Raw genomic sequence first — 15,169 nt, forward strand, 5'->3', positions numbered from 1 at the left:
CGTTACAATCCAAAATCCTTGATGCTCCTTATTACGTCACAAATAAACTCATTCGCAAAGACCTTAACATCCCATTCGTTGCAGATTTGACCCAAGACAGATATGCGTCTTTTCATTCCAAACTCCTTAACCATCCTAACCCATTAATTCTTAATCTTTCATCCTTAACAATCTCTGATAATCCTTCGAGGCTTCTGAATAGAAGATGGCCACGGGACCTTCTAATTTAAATTAATGTTTGAAGGTGGTTTTAATTTTAATGGGTGGTTCCTTCCCAAGATTTTCAAGTGTATATGAAACATAATAAAATAATATAATAGGTAAATATGTAGTTACCTATTATATTATTTTGTACAGTTGTAAATTACATTAAATAAATAATTTTAAAAAAAATTGATTTATTTAAAAAGTAAATAGGACTGTTCACTTTAAATAGTTCTGAAGATTCAGTTTTTGAAAAAGCAACATTTTTTCGAAATAACAAAAAACATTTGGTGATTTTTTTTTTACAAGCATCATGGGAAGTTAAGGTAAACTTCAGGGGTCGTGCACATTAAATGCTTCAATATTTACTTAATTACGGACTATTGGTATAATAAAGAGTGTTGTGACTTAAGATAGATACCAATTGATTTATTTAAATAATAAAATAACTTTAAATTAATAATCTTCTACTGGAAGAGTTTCTGGAATTAAATTGAATTTGGTGGATGACACAATTCTTCCTTGTTTAATTGTAATAATTTATTTCATATAATCAACAACAACGTTTCGGGAATATCGCCCATCTTCAGGTTGCTATAGAACCAAATTCAACAAAACTTATAACATGTGCTTACAACATTACCAATATACCATATATACATCAAAACTATTTATAAACTGTTTATCTGATAAAAATATTTTATATATAACGTATAATTATATCCTATTTTGTCATTAGTGCTAATATTGTATAATATTATTGTCATTTAATGAATAAAAAAACTTTTTATACTATCAGTTATACATTATTAGGAGAATAATTACCTTCCTGAAGGTTATCTTTCATTATGATAACAACCATATAAACTATAAACAATTATCTCCTATCTCTATTAGCACAAAGATGAACAATGAAACTAAAATTAACAATTTTTCAAAAACCATTTTTTTATATAAAACTATTTTTTTTAATATAAACAATTTTCTTTTTTATAATAACAAATAACAAAGACTAAATTAATTCTAAATTCTATAAAATTACATCAAAACTAAAAAGTTAATTTATTTATAATATGTATATAATAAATAAATAACTTTTTCCAGCTAAATCTGTCATAGAGTTCCGTGTGACGGTGTGACGCAGCAAGTCGAGCAGCGGTTGGCAGAGAGCACTGCCTTGGGAATCTCACGCAATGAGATAATGGCAGGCCCTGATTGCCGTCATTAACCAGCCGTTGGAAACAAAAGGAATAGAAATGGCACTAGATTGGATATTATGTTAATTGATCTTTTTATTGGCCTCTATTAGTTAACTAGGAGATTCATTATAGCCGATCTTACCTTTATTAATTTTTTGTATTACTAAAATATAACAGAGAATGTGATAACACACATATATATATTTTTTTACAATCAAATCAAATAAAAAAAAAAATGTCCTTATATAATTATAAAGGAATATATAAAGGTAAGGCACTGTGTTACTAACTCCATACAATCGAGTTCAAATCAGGCTGTCAGATAATTATTTATTCTGCTACTGTAGCCGTGGGTCAACCCTGTAAGTTCGGGATCCCTCTGAGGTCTATCCAGCTTCATAAAGGGGGTACTCATAAAAATTTGGCTGTCGAGAGTGATTCTGACCAAATCCCCTTTACAGAGCCTCTATAGCTTAACAGAATCCTAACCCTTTAACAGAATTATTTTTTAATTATTCTTATTTATATATTTTGGAAGAAAAACTAACTTCTTCCAGTTGCCTCCATGGAGACTGAACTTAAGTCTCCATGGATTCGTATCATCAAACTGGGGCGATATTAAATCTTCATTGAGATCAATTTATCATGATGATTGATGATTTATATGTTTACGGTTCAATTCGAAATAGAGCATGAAATAATATCGAATGAAATGGATAATATAATTACCTATTAAACATCCTTAAGGATTTGCCGAACCAATTCAAAATATACTATTTTTATTTTTTTTTATAATTTATTTATTGTTATTTACAACTGTATACATATATACACATCAAGTAAATTTGCTGTGAGTGATGTTATGACGTGATACAAACATGTGGAGAATCTACCTATTGATAGAACTCCAAAAACACTTCTAAAGGAGAAGATCTCGAGGCCATCTTCTTTTCAGACGCCTAGGAGAATTATTAGGTAGTGAAGGAGAAGCCAGGTTAGAAACGAGTTGGTTTGGGTGGTTGGGAAGTTTATCATGGAAGGAATGGTATCTGGTTCTGACCAAATCGGCAACATAGGGGACATTGAGGTCCTGATGGATGATTTGATTTGTGACAAAGTAGGAGTATTAAGGATTTTACGAAGGATTTTGGACTGTAAGGATTGAATTCGAGGAGAATTAGATGGTTTAGTGGAGCCCCATAGCTCAAATCCGTATGTCCAGATAGGCCTTATAATAGTCATGTAGATCAGATCTTTTGTAATGGATTGGAAGTTTGGACCGTTTGTCTAGTAAATATTGTAATAGTCGGAATCGACGAGCAGTTTCCTGTATTTTCAGTCTTGTATGAGGATTCCATGTCAGTCGTTTGTCCAGATTTAGTCCTAAGTAACGGATCTGCTCAACAGGAATACGTTTCTCTAATCTATAAGTTTAAAGTTTCTCATCCTCAAAAATGGATAATTCGTCATTTTTCATTATTTTACATGTCAAAATATATTGCTGACGCATTATTAAAACGTCTTTTTGTTCAAAAAATTAGAACAAAACTTGCATTTTACAATGTCTAACTATTGCATCTTACTATTTAGTCTCAGAAAGTTGAAATGTAAAACTTTTAATCGACAAGAAATCAAGATGGCGGTAAAAATATCTCAAGTTGAACATTGATATTCTATATTACTCATTTTTTCAGATGTTTTGTTATTTTCAGTTTTATTTCAAAAATTATTATTTTAATGTGAAGAGTAATAAATTATATCTATTACTTTGATATAACTACTTCTTTGCTGAATCAAAATAAACTATTTTATTTGGTTTAGAAAAATCTATTAGGCCTGTTTACTCAATAATTTAAACATTTTTTGAATAAAAAACTTTTAATATACTTAAAAAAACAAATATTTTTGTGGAAGAACCAATTCGATATCATCTTCCGAACTCGAAATATAAAATAAAACAGTTTTAATGTGTTATAAATATCCCCCCCCACATTATCTTCGGTTGGCAAACATTATATTAAAAGGTTTGTGTTATAATTGAAGTTTAGCAATGACAGCTAACAGCCACATGTAGACCCTTTGACAGTGGACTGTTGCACCTTAGAGCACCATCACACCAACCTTATGTACAATTTATAACTTTCGTGTTTCCTGTTTGTTGTTTTTATTCGCTGACAGCTGTTGTTTGTTTTTTTAATCCTCAGTTTTTATCTTTCATTCACTAAATTGAACTATCAGCGAGGTTAGTTTTGTTGTCATATTTCAATCAATATCTGAATTAATAATCGATAAGGTAGTTGACCGAGCAAAACATTTATTTGAAAATATTGTTTTGATTGAGTAAAGAACGTCATTTGAAAAGAAAAAGTGTAAAAATACTTTCTCCTAACTGTTCCGAAAATCAAAATCTCTTTCTTGGTTTCAAAATGATTTTTCGATAGATAATTAATATATTTTGTATATAAAAATTAATTAATTAATTAACAGACATTGCGCCTCAGATTAATAGGTTAGTACAAAAATGTTTTTTAAATAATCCCCCTTTACTGGTCAGAAAACTGAAATTTCTTTCATGATTAAAAAAATGGTTTCTCAACAAACAATATATTTTTTATTAAAAAAAAACGTGGACAAATTTTACCCCCTCACAGTAGTAGGTTTAATCAATCGTTAACCCTATGGCGCATTCCCTTTTGCACTACCAAAGTAGGCTTGAAAGGAGAACAGAAGACTGTGGGTGATATCGTTCCACTGGCAGGGTTTCGAACCCTCGGCTATATCTGCTGACAATATGCCGGTTAAGATACTTGCGAGAAGTGATGGTAAAATATGCTGAGGAATAGCTAGATATAAAATAATTTTATATCTATTTTAGCTGGATATTAAAGGGTATATTCTATATTTTAGCTAGGTATATTTTACATTTCAAAAGAAATATATTTTATATTTTAACTAGATATAAAAGAATTTTACTTACACATGTATTTAACGTAACAATATGAACGCGTAAAATTTCATATTAATTTTATGCCCTTATAAAATACTTGCAAACAGCACTAATTACATAAGTATATTTGTATATGTACATTTGATGAAAAATATTGGTATTGGAAACTTCTTATTAATTTCTAAGCAAACAAAATTAAAACAGAAAGAAATTAATTTGTTTTTAGCCTCCGTTTTGGGGTGGTCTTTCATATCAATTCAAATGTACAAATATTGTTGACACCTGCCAACAATTTAATAATTTATCCTAAATTCTAATTTTGATTGTAAAGAGGTGTCCTCACCAATTTTGATCAATATTTTTGTTTTTTTGTATGATCTATTTGACAGAAAAAAATCGTAAAATAAAAAACAATCCGATCCAATAGAACCTACAACTCATAAAAGCAAATTTTTGTTGTTATTTTTTCTTATGTGATATATTTTTAATTAATAGATATCAACCAAAATGACTGTGAAAAATCATTCGGACCACATTACACCCACGATTTGTATTATAAAACTATATAATTGGCCATTCTCATAGACAATCCTCACTAACCTCATTCATACTACTAAAATGCATACTTGAGTGAAAATACATACTTTTCAGTTTCATACATATTTGAAATACCTGTAAATTACTATAATTTTTGTTTTTATTTCTTTTCTTCTCTTATTTTCAGCTTTTACTTAGTTAGTAATTTTTTCGGTGCTTTTGTGTCTAAAATAAATAAATTATACAAAGATTCCTTTTTTAAAACTACTTTTATGTTAAAATTATATAAGCTAAATTTTGTTCTTCCATAATTGGTAAAAACACATTACTAGTTTTTAAACCTAATTTAGAATCTTTTTAAACTCTTGATTTTTTTTTCAAATTTTAAAAATATATTTATCGTTAGTTATATTAAATATTGAAATTATGTATACTAAAAGAACGATGTTTTTATTAATTTCTAAGAAAACAAAATTAAAAAATAAACAAATCAATTTATTTATAGTATATTGTTTTTTCAATTATTCACAGTAAACACGCAATACATCGGTATTATATCTTTGGAAAACGTCCTATTCTAAATAAATAAAAAAAATAAGTTTCTTTTTTATTTCTCCAGTAATGTTTAAAATTTTCTTATTACAATGACGAGTTTCAATAAAATTATTAGACAGATTGGGATCCCAATTTTGTGTTATTAAAACTATTAAAAATGCGTAGTAATAATTATAAAAAATAATTGTTCATGGTAAAGAAGTTTATGAAGATATTTTTTATTGTTTACCCAACTTCAAAGCTTCCCTTGCTGTGATATCATTTAACAATAAATAATAATTTTAAATTTGTTTATAAACCAAAGTCCTCATTGGAAATATTATTATAGATAGGGATTCTGAGCATCACTTCATTGTTCATGTAAGGATAATACTCACTTACGATGTTTTAATATTCAAATGTTTAGAAGAATTCGATAAATAATATTTATATTAAATAAATATATATATTTATTTATACATTTTCATTTAATTCTTCTAAACAGTTAAATATTAAAACATCGTAATTGAAGTTTGTACTCAGTTGAATAAATAACTATCTCTAAACATTTCAGTAACATTCTTCTTCAAAAAATAATACTAAAAATATTGTAATTATGATATTTATTAATTTTATTAGCGATGGGAAACTACGAATCTTTCGATTTTGTTTTATTGAGATTAATATAACCACTGACATAAACTATGGTACATCACAACCTAGTTCGTCTATCATTTTATCTTTGGAAACGTTTTAGTACGGAGCAATAGCCAAAAAACTAGCTAAGGAAATGTTTTTTGGTTCTTATTTAAATAATAAATTATTTAAATTCGAAGGCGAAATCATTTAACAAATTTTAATTTATAAACATCATGTTCAACGTTTTGGTTTGCCTTCCATCCTCAGGAATACAAAATATATAATTATATAACATCATTACTTTCATAGAATGAATTAATGCCATGCCACATTTTGCTACCATAAATTTCTTTTTTTGTAAATATAGGGTATTTTTTTAAGCCCGATAGAACTTGAAATTGTAAAAAATAACACAAAAAATTAAATTGTAATCAAAAATTTTTTTTTATTCGAAAGATCAATACGTGACATTAACATTTGAAAATGATTTCGGGCATATGGGCACCGCGGCTGTTCTTGACGAAGCGCATTCTGGACGTCCAATTTTGGGCCACTTTTTCGAGCACTGCTGGCCGTATGTCACGAATAACACGAACAATGCTGGCCTCCAAGGCGTCAATTGTTGCTGGTTTATCAGCATAAACCAGTGACTTCACGTAGCCCCACAGGAAATAATCAAGAGGTGTCAAATCGCACGACCATATGCGGCAATTTTGCTTATTAACAAATCCGTTAAGCCAAAAATGCGCCTCATCGCTGAACACAATTTTACAGAATGCGCTTCGTCAAGAACAGCCGCGGTGCCCATATGCCCGAAATCATTTTCAAATGTTAATGTCACGTATTGATCTTTCGAATAAAAAAAAAATTTTGATTACAATTTAATTTTTTGTGTTATTTTTTACAATTTCAAGTTCTATCGGGCTTAAAAAAAACCCTACTATGTTGTTATTTTAAATTATTAACTAGTTAAAATCATTGTTTTTTAAGTTAAAATATTTGTTTTTCCATTTGATTATATGAAATTTATTATATAATGTATTATTACTGCATAATGCATTATATAAATAAATTATTGCAATTGAAAAAGGAAGAATTGTGTCATTCACCAAATTCCGTTTAATTTAGTTTTTTAATTATATAACCTATTTTTTTAAACTTTTGTTAAAATTCTACACAGACTTCGACAGTGTTTTCCATTGTCTATATGTGTTTTTTAATTGTTTTATTAATCAATTTTTTTAATTGACGCATTTCAAAAATTAATAATAAAAATACTTTCATATATAAATATCCAGATTAAAAAAATATATATAGTAAAACTAAAGATAACATAATTCTGACACAAATTATAAACAGGAAAAAAAAACAGACAATTTTTCACTGGTACAGAAACTTGAAAGTTGAAGATGCAGTGAAATGACCTTTTAGATAATACTGGGCTGGAAGCCGTGCTTGAAGGTCAAGGATGTTTCTCAAAATATCTAGAACCGGACAAAAAGCACCAAACTTGTCAGATATTCTTGGAAGTTGACCACCAAAGAGGGCTGGGTTGATACTAGGAGTAAAATAAAATAAGGAAGCCTAAAGAGACAGCAGGAAAATCTAACAGGAAAGAAACATCTAAGGAAGAAGACAGATAAAGAGGAATAGATGTGAAAGATAAAACTTATTAAAGGGATAGATGTAGTTTAGAAACAAATAAATGACGTATTTCCTTCAGATCTTATAACGAAATATCTATCACGGAACTTGTTCCCAAATGCATAAACATATCTAATATTATATCGAACATTGTAAAAACAATAAAAATAAAAAAATCGAACTTTGTTCTCTCCTTGAATTTATAATTTACAGATATTTTATTATAAGGTGTGATCCAAGAGTTATTTATCTATTTTTAATGTTTAAAATCAACATTTTCTAGGAATCGTTTTATTTAAAGTTAAAATTGCTTAAACGAATTATTACCAGGATGCTTTTATAGACTGATCATTGTTATTTTATTTTCATAGGAGGAAGTTTTCGTTACAATTGAAAATCATTCTCATTTTGTTAAAAATTACGAATTGCATTTGCCATTGGAAAAAAAAAAAATTATGGCTGTGTTAACTGCAAAGAATCTATATTAAAAGTAGAGAATTTTATTTTATTATTTAAACAATTTATCCATCTTCAATACCACCACCAAATATAGTTTCAAAAAAATGTCAAAATTTAACTAAATTGTACAGTTTCAATCCTAAATTCATTATAATTAATTTATATATGTATTTATACTTTTTTTTTACGACGTTTAACGTTTATAAAATCATAGATTTGTTTATATATTTTTAAAACTAAATTTAGTAAATAAGTGCACTAGTAAATTATAGAGTTATAGAGCTCAATTTATTACGTACTGATTTAAAAGAAAAAATATATGTTTTTCATGCTATGGAAGATAAAATGAAAAAAGACCTTAATCTTTTCTGAATAAAATTATGGGGCAAACCCTAAATTTGTGTTTACCTTGCATCAAAAAACTTGTGTAAACCTGCATTGTAATACCTTGGGGTTTACGATTTATTAAGCAAATAAGTTTGTTTTCTATTTTTTATTTATTTATTTTTTTTTAGCATGGCATACAGTAATCAGCAATATATTTTTCATTATGCCTGTATTCAAAAGTATAAGACGTGGTTTTTCTTCCTATCTAGACAGATATTATTATTTTTGTTACTTTTAATGCAATACATTTAATAATTTTGAAATTTATTTGTTATTATTAACATTATCAATATTAATACGTTCAATTCAGCTTTCGGAATCATGATGGGTTTTGTCAGTTTCGGCACGTTGTACTTCTAATACGGACCTGTCAAGACAACGCCTTAGCACTCTCGGCTACTAATGCCTTGTAAAGAAATGACTTACAAAAAATTAAGAAATAATAAATTTAACCTGCATTAACTCCTCTCTGTAAATTTTCCTTCACCTCTGTAAATTTTTTTAGCTCTAGTAGTTATCCATATAAGGTCTAGAGTTCTCAATTTTTTAAATGAAAAAAAAAGATTCCAAATTTTTTATCGCGAATTCTCGACCTGAAAAAAAAATTCTTAGAGTTCTTGTAGCTCCCCTCTGAGTTTTAAAGTTCCTAATAAAAATAAGAAACATTTATTGTTGTTTAATACATGATTATTTTTTTTCGTTTTTTGGGGAGTTATGTTGAGAGTTCTTTAGGACTCTCTCCCCTCCCAAAGAGTTCTAAAAATTATCCTAATTAAATAATGTCCCTTAATTATCCCTAGATGTACGGTGTCAAAGTTGCACAAAATACATAATTGCGGCGCGTATCTTTGAATGGTATTCTTGATGTTTAAAACTTCAGAACTATTTTTGTAAATAATTAAGAACTCTAGAACTCTTAGGGGGCTACCAGAACTTAAAAAAATTGAAATATTTAGAGGATGGGGAAGGGGGCAACTTCACAGAGGTTCATCCCTCAACATACTTTATATTATGAAAACATATCTGTAATTAGAGACAGGAAAATGTTATACTAATTTATTTACAAGCTCTATTAGCTAGTGCTAATGTAAACAGAATAAAAGACGGATGCTGCCAAGGTCGTTTCTTCCAGGTGTAATTGCACGCTGCCATCCTCGCGAATCCAGCCGCTGTATCCCGCCAATCTTGTCATTATCCACAGCTCATTATAGGGCCTTGTAATAGCTTCAAAACAAATCCGGCTTTATTTATAAGGATAAAAAGAAACGTATAAATTTTTATTATTTGCCAAATTTACTAAGGTTCAATCAGTAACTTAGAACTGGAACGAGCGTAGAAAAACGTTCTTAGCCAGAAATAGTAAATTGTACAAGAAGCTCCAATCTATTCCTCAATTATTTTTCATAGAAAACAAAATAGTAAATAACAAAGTAATTAATAAATTTTAGGGATTCAATTATATAAAGGTTATTAATTATTGGAGAAGTTTGTCGGGGGGTGCGGTCAGCGAAGAACAACATAAATAAACAAAACCATATTTATTTATTTTATGCCGACGTTTCGACCAGAGTTTCAGGTCTTCATCAGGGCTAGAGAACAACAGAGATAACAACAACATTTAGAGAAACTCAAACTTCTCCAATCATTAATCTACGCTCAACTATCTACACCTCAATAAAAGATTATGATGTTATTGAATTCTCCTTAAGTAAATTTAATTTAAAATTATTATAGTAAATTGAAGGACAGAATTGATACAAAAAGTCAATCTAGATTAATATATAAAATTCCATGTTTAAATTGTCCAGCAATGTTTATAGGTGAAACAAAACAATTGGTGGGTGATAGAATTTATCAACACTGCATAAAAGAAAAAGAGAATAAAACAGCACTAGTGCAGCTTGCAGCAAAAAAACAGTACAATTTTTATTTTGATAATACAATAATTTTATGTAAAGAAAATAATAATACATTCAAAAGAAAAATACTTGAGTCAATTTATATATCAGAAAAAATAAATTATATAGTGAATTTTAAAAAAGCACAAGAAATATGAACCAGAACTACGCAGAGATTTTAAGCAAAATTAATTTATGTGTAAAAATTATGTTAAAATTAACTTTGATAAGAATTTTAATCAAAATATATTTGAAATAAATAAAAGTTATGCTTGACCTGAGAGTAAGGAAGGTTACAAATACTGTTATGATTATAATAGAGTTAAATTGATTATAATGAAAAGTTTAATATTAATGAAATAGTGGCAAGATAGGTAATTTGACTTAAGCTAGAATAGCTTATTAATAAATTAATATAATTCCCTGATGTTTTATTATCTCATAGGATAATTTTTATTGAAACTAGTGGCCTGGGCAGAATAGCCTGCAGAAATTTTTTAAATAATTTATGTGAGTGTAAATTAGTTTTAAGGTATTTTATTTATTAATAATAATTAATGTATAATAAAAGCTATGATAGATTGTCCTTGAGGATGGCCGAATTGGCCGAAACGTTGGACTTTTGGGAAAATAAAGAATGTTTTGAGACTTTAATTTGGATACAATGTATTTTATTTATACCAGAAGAAAATTTAATTAATAATTTGTGTGGAGAACAAATTTATTATAAAAGGTAAGTAATCATATCTATTCAGTATAATGATACCATAGGTGTTAATGCATTATTGGAATGGAATGCAACTGCTCTACAAAAAATAAATAAAGATGGAGAAGCCACTTTAGTTATTTAAAAAAGAAAGTTTGTTAACAAACAACGGTTGTAGCCTCAACAAGGAATAAATTGACCAACGTTGACCATTGTTTATGGAATCTTGAACTCAGTACTTTAAAAGAATACCTTTGCTAAAATATTAATATATAAATTTAATGTAAGGAAAACAAAAAGGTGCGTTCACTTATATGAGCCGTTGAGAGAAAAAGAGGTGTAGGTCATTCTGTTCTCATTGAGTTTTATTTTCATAAACCAAATATTAATTAGCTGTGGCATCATGGCAAGGTACGATGCTACTAACTCCCAGGACCCGAGTTCGAATCCGGCTGGTCAGAAAATTGTTTTCTGTTACACTGTAGCCGTGAGTCAACCCTGTGGGTTGTGGAGCACCCCTGGGGTCCACCCAGCTTCATAAATTGGGTACCCTTAATTGGGTAAAAATCTCGTGGTCGAGCGTGATTCTGACCAAATCACCTCCTTGCACAACCATTGATCTAGTAAAAGTACTTAACTCCTGACCCTTCATGGGTTGTAGCGGTACAGATTTTAATTTTAAATATTAATTAATCAATTACAGAGATAATTAATTTCATATGCTTTTGAATAGTTGAATATGGTTGTGGCTGACTAGTTTAACAGGAAAAGCTATTATTCTTTAACATCAACTTTTAAACAACTCCGCTTAAAGTGTTGAATGTCTTAAATACCAGTTTTATCTTACACCAGTTTAGTAATCAACGGCTCATATTTTGGTAAATAGTGACAAATCAAAATCATATCGATAGTTAATCGATAGTTTCAATGTACATCTATTTAGTTATTTTATTTTTTGTTCAGGAAAAAAGAGGTATATCTATTTTGGGCCGAATCTGCTACGGATAGGATGATCATGTCTTCATGGATGGGTTTATTTGCGACGTAATAAGCACCATCAAAGATTTATGGAGGATTTTGGATAGGATACGGAAAGAACTTGGTTATGGAGTCCCAAAGCTCAAATCCGCATGTCCAAATAGATCTGATTATCATAGTGTATAAGAGTTTTTCTTGTAGTAAATGAGAAGTTTATAGCGTTTGAACATCACCTTAAGTAGGTGTTGTAGTAATCATAATCTACGAGTAATTTCAACAAAGTAAATCTCTTGTCAAGTTGGAGTCCTAATTTTTTTTTTTTTTTTTTAACAATTGATAGATTTATTTATTGATAGATATTACAATCTGCCACACAGTTGTGGGCAATAGGTAATATTCATGAATGATCTCATACATACTAAAATAAAAAAAAAATAAGTAAAAAATAAAAAGAATAAAATAAAATAAAATAAAAAAACTCTCTTAAAATAAATAAAAACAAAAGAATAGACAAGATGAACATAATCAGACTATCTGTATGAAAAATAAATAAATAAAATAACATAATGATAAAATAATATATACAATATTTACAGAATCGACCTGAGGATCCCTGAGCCCACTCTATCCCCCACGTGTGAGGGGTAGAGCAGAGCTCAAGAGATCCCAGCGCATCCCTCTCGCCGCATCACTGGTGGAGTCCTAATTAGCGAATTCGCCTAGAACTGGAAAGCAAACCTCAGATTTATGCTCCAGTTGTTTGAAATTTTACCTTTTTTCCCCGTTCTCTTCTAGTCACTCTTTTATCCCTATCACTTGTTTTGTATACTTTTAATTTTAGAAGATAATTCTGAAGAAAGTAGTTTACAGTAATAGTATACATTACCATTCCTGTAATATAAAATAATTTATTTATACAATCATGGCGCCAGGATTCATTAGAAGTTCATGTGGGGCCTCACGTTCTGCATGGCCTTGTCCGACAGCAACGTGTACGTAATCTGTTAGACAATGCGTAAAAATGCGTTAGAGGCCATCTTCCTTTTAGCTTCTCCATCGATAATCTCATATAACCTGCTCATGATTGGTAATGTTTCCATTTTTTAGACCTTTTATGGAAAGGTAATTTGAGATTTCGCGCATCAGTATAGCAATAAACAAGAAAGCAGAGACAAGCACTCCCGATCTGCCATTCGGACAAATGTGGAAAAGATACTGATCTACTAATTCTGCTGTGAGTGATTCATTGGCTAGATAAAGCTAATCTAATCGCCAGTTTAGTTTCACTTACCTTAGTCCTTTCATTATGACATTTTAACTGGACCAATAGGAGAATAGTTCCTACTATTTTTAATAAAACCAAATCCAAACATGCCATATATCAAAAATTATTGTTGTCTAAATGAGGTTTTTTTAAATTTTTTTGTGAGATAAGAATGTAGTTTTTCAGGTCGTCTTTGAATTTTCAACTCTTTGGTCTACAAACTCGTGGAACCAAGGTAAAAACGTCTATTATTTTATTCTGCCTGCTGGGCAGATAATAGTTTTTGTTACACTGTAGCCGAGAGTCAATCCTGTGGGTTCTGGAACAAAATGGCCTTTAAAAGTTGGCACCCTTAATTGGGTAAAAATCTGGTGGTCGAGCGTTATTGTGACCAAATCACCTCCTAACACAACTGTTGGTCTAGTAAGGGCAGTCTAGTAGCACTAAGTAGTGCTCGCTTAACCCTTCATGGATTGTAGCGGGACGGATTTTAATTTAAATTTATATTAAATTATTTATTTCTTATATGTAAAAAAATATAATCATTCAGGGCTGTTTGTAAAATTCTCCAGCCTACATTTAATATATCTAGATAGGAAAAAATTGGAAGGGATGGCTCGCAGTATTCCGTTGAAGGCTGGCGAATTCCGTTCAACAAGAATAGGGAAAGAATACAACACAATTCAATAAGACTTTTTTTTTCTTTATTCCGACATTCGATCACAATGCCGAAGAGGGGCAAAAAGGGATTTCATCTCGTTTCTGTTGTGGGAATTGTCCAAACTACGTTCATAACAACGAAGAAGCCCTCTAGTGTGAAATTCTAAGATACAATTCAATATTCTGTTCTGAGACGAGGTGGACTGATGACAATAGAGAAATTAAATACACACCATATACAGTCTTACACAAGAAAGGCTCAATCTTATATTATGAATCTTCATTAATATGTACTTTCAAGAAAGAAAAAGGTATTAATATAAAATCCAATATTTTCTATTTTTTTGTGACAGAATCCACCTCCGTCATCAGGGTTTGTTCTCTAGTACTTACAAATCTGATTATATCCCAAATATTAAATTGTTTCCTGTGTTTATATCCGTATAATTTTATTTTCACACTTTTTAAAAATATATGTATTAAAAAAAAAATGAATAAAAGGAAAAAATGGTTTTTGGAGACAACTTCTGAAACATTCTTTTTTTTTTTCTTTTTTTTATTTTATTGCTGTATTTGTCGAAAAATCCTTCTTGTTTTGTGATCAACTATAATCATATGCAAGAATACTTCAGACAAGCTTCTACTTGTTACTGATGAAAATTTAGTCGTAATAAACAGTATGAAAAAAGTATCCGTGTTGTTAGCCTATCGCAGAGGCATCCATTAGACTTCCTAAATATAGCCCTTTTTAAATTAAATTTGCTGTGCTCATATTTGGTTAAGAATTCAGTTTGTCACGTATGATTTTGTCCTTACGTTGTGATAGAACTTCAGAAAAATATGTATTTTATTATTAATATTTTAATTATAATAATGAATAATTAATTTAACAATAACTTTAACATTTTATTTATATTTTATTCATATATTGGTATTTAATTTTTATGATTGGATAACATTATCTTCTATTTAAATTACCAAAGAAATTAGTATCACAAATTTATATATTATATAAACTATGGAATATCTGTATTTATAATTAAAAAAATACTCAAGTTCTCCATTTTATTTTTTAAGGGCCACGCTGACCGTCCGTTTTTTTCAGCCCTCAAA

The sequence above is a fragment of the Halyomorpha halys genome, unplaced genomic scaffold (genome assembly GCF_000696795.3).
Source record: "Halyomorpha halys isolate HHAL.00 unplaced genomic scaffold, Hhal_1.1 Scaffold479.1, whole genome shotgun sequence".
Lineage (NCBI taxonomy): Eukaryota > Metazoa > Arthropoda > Insecta > Hemiptera > Pentatomidae > Halyomorpha > Halyomorpha halys.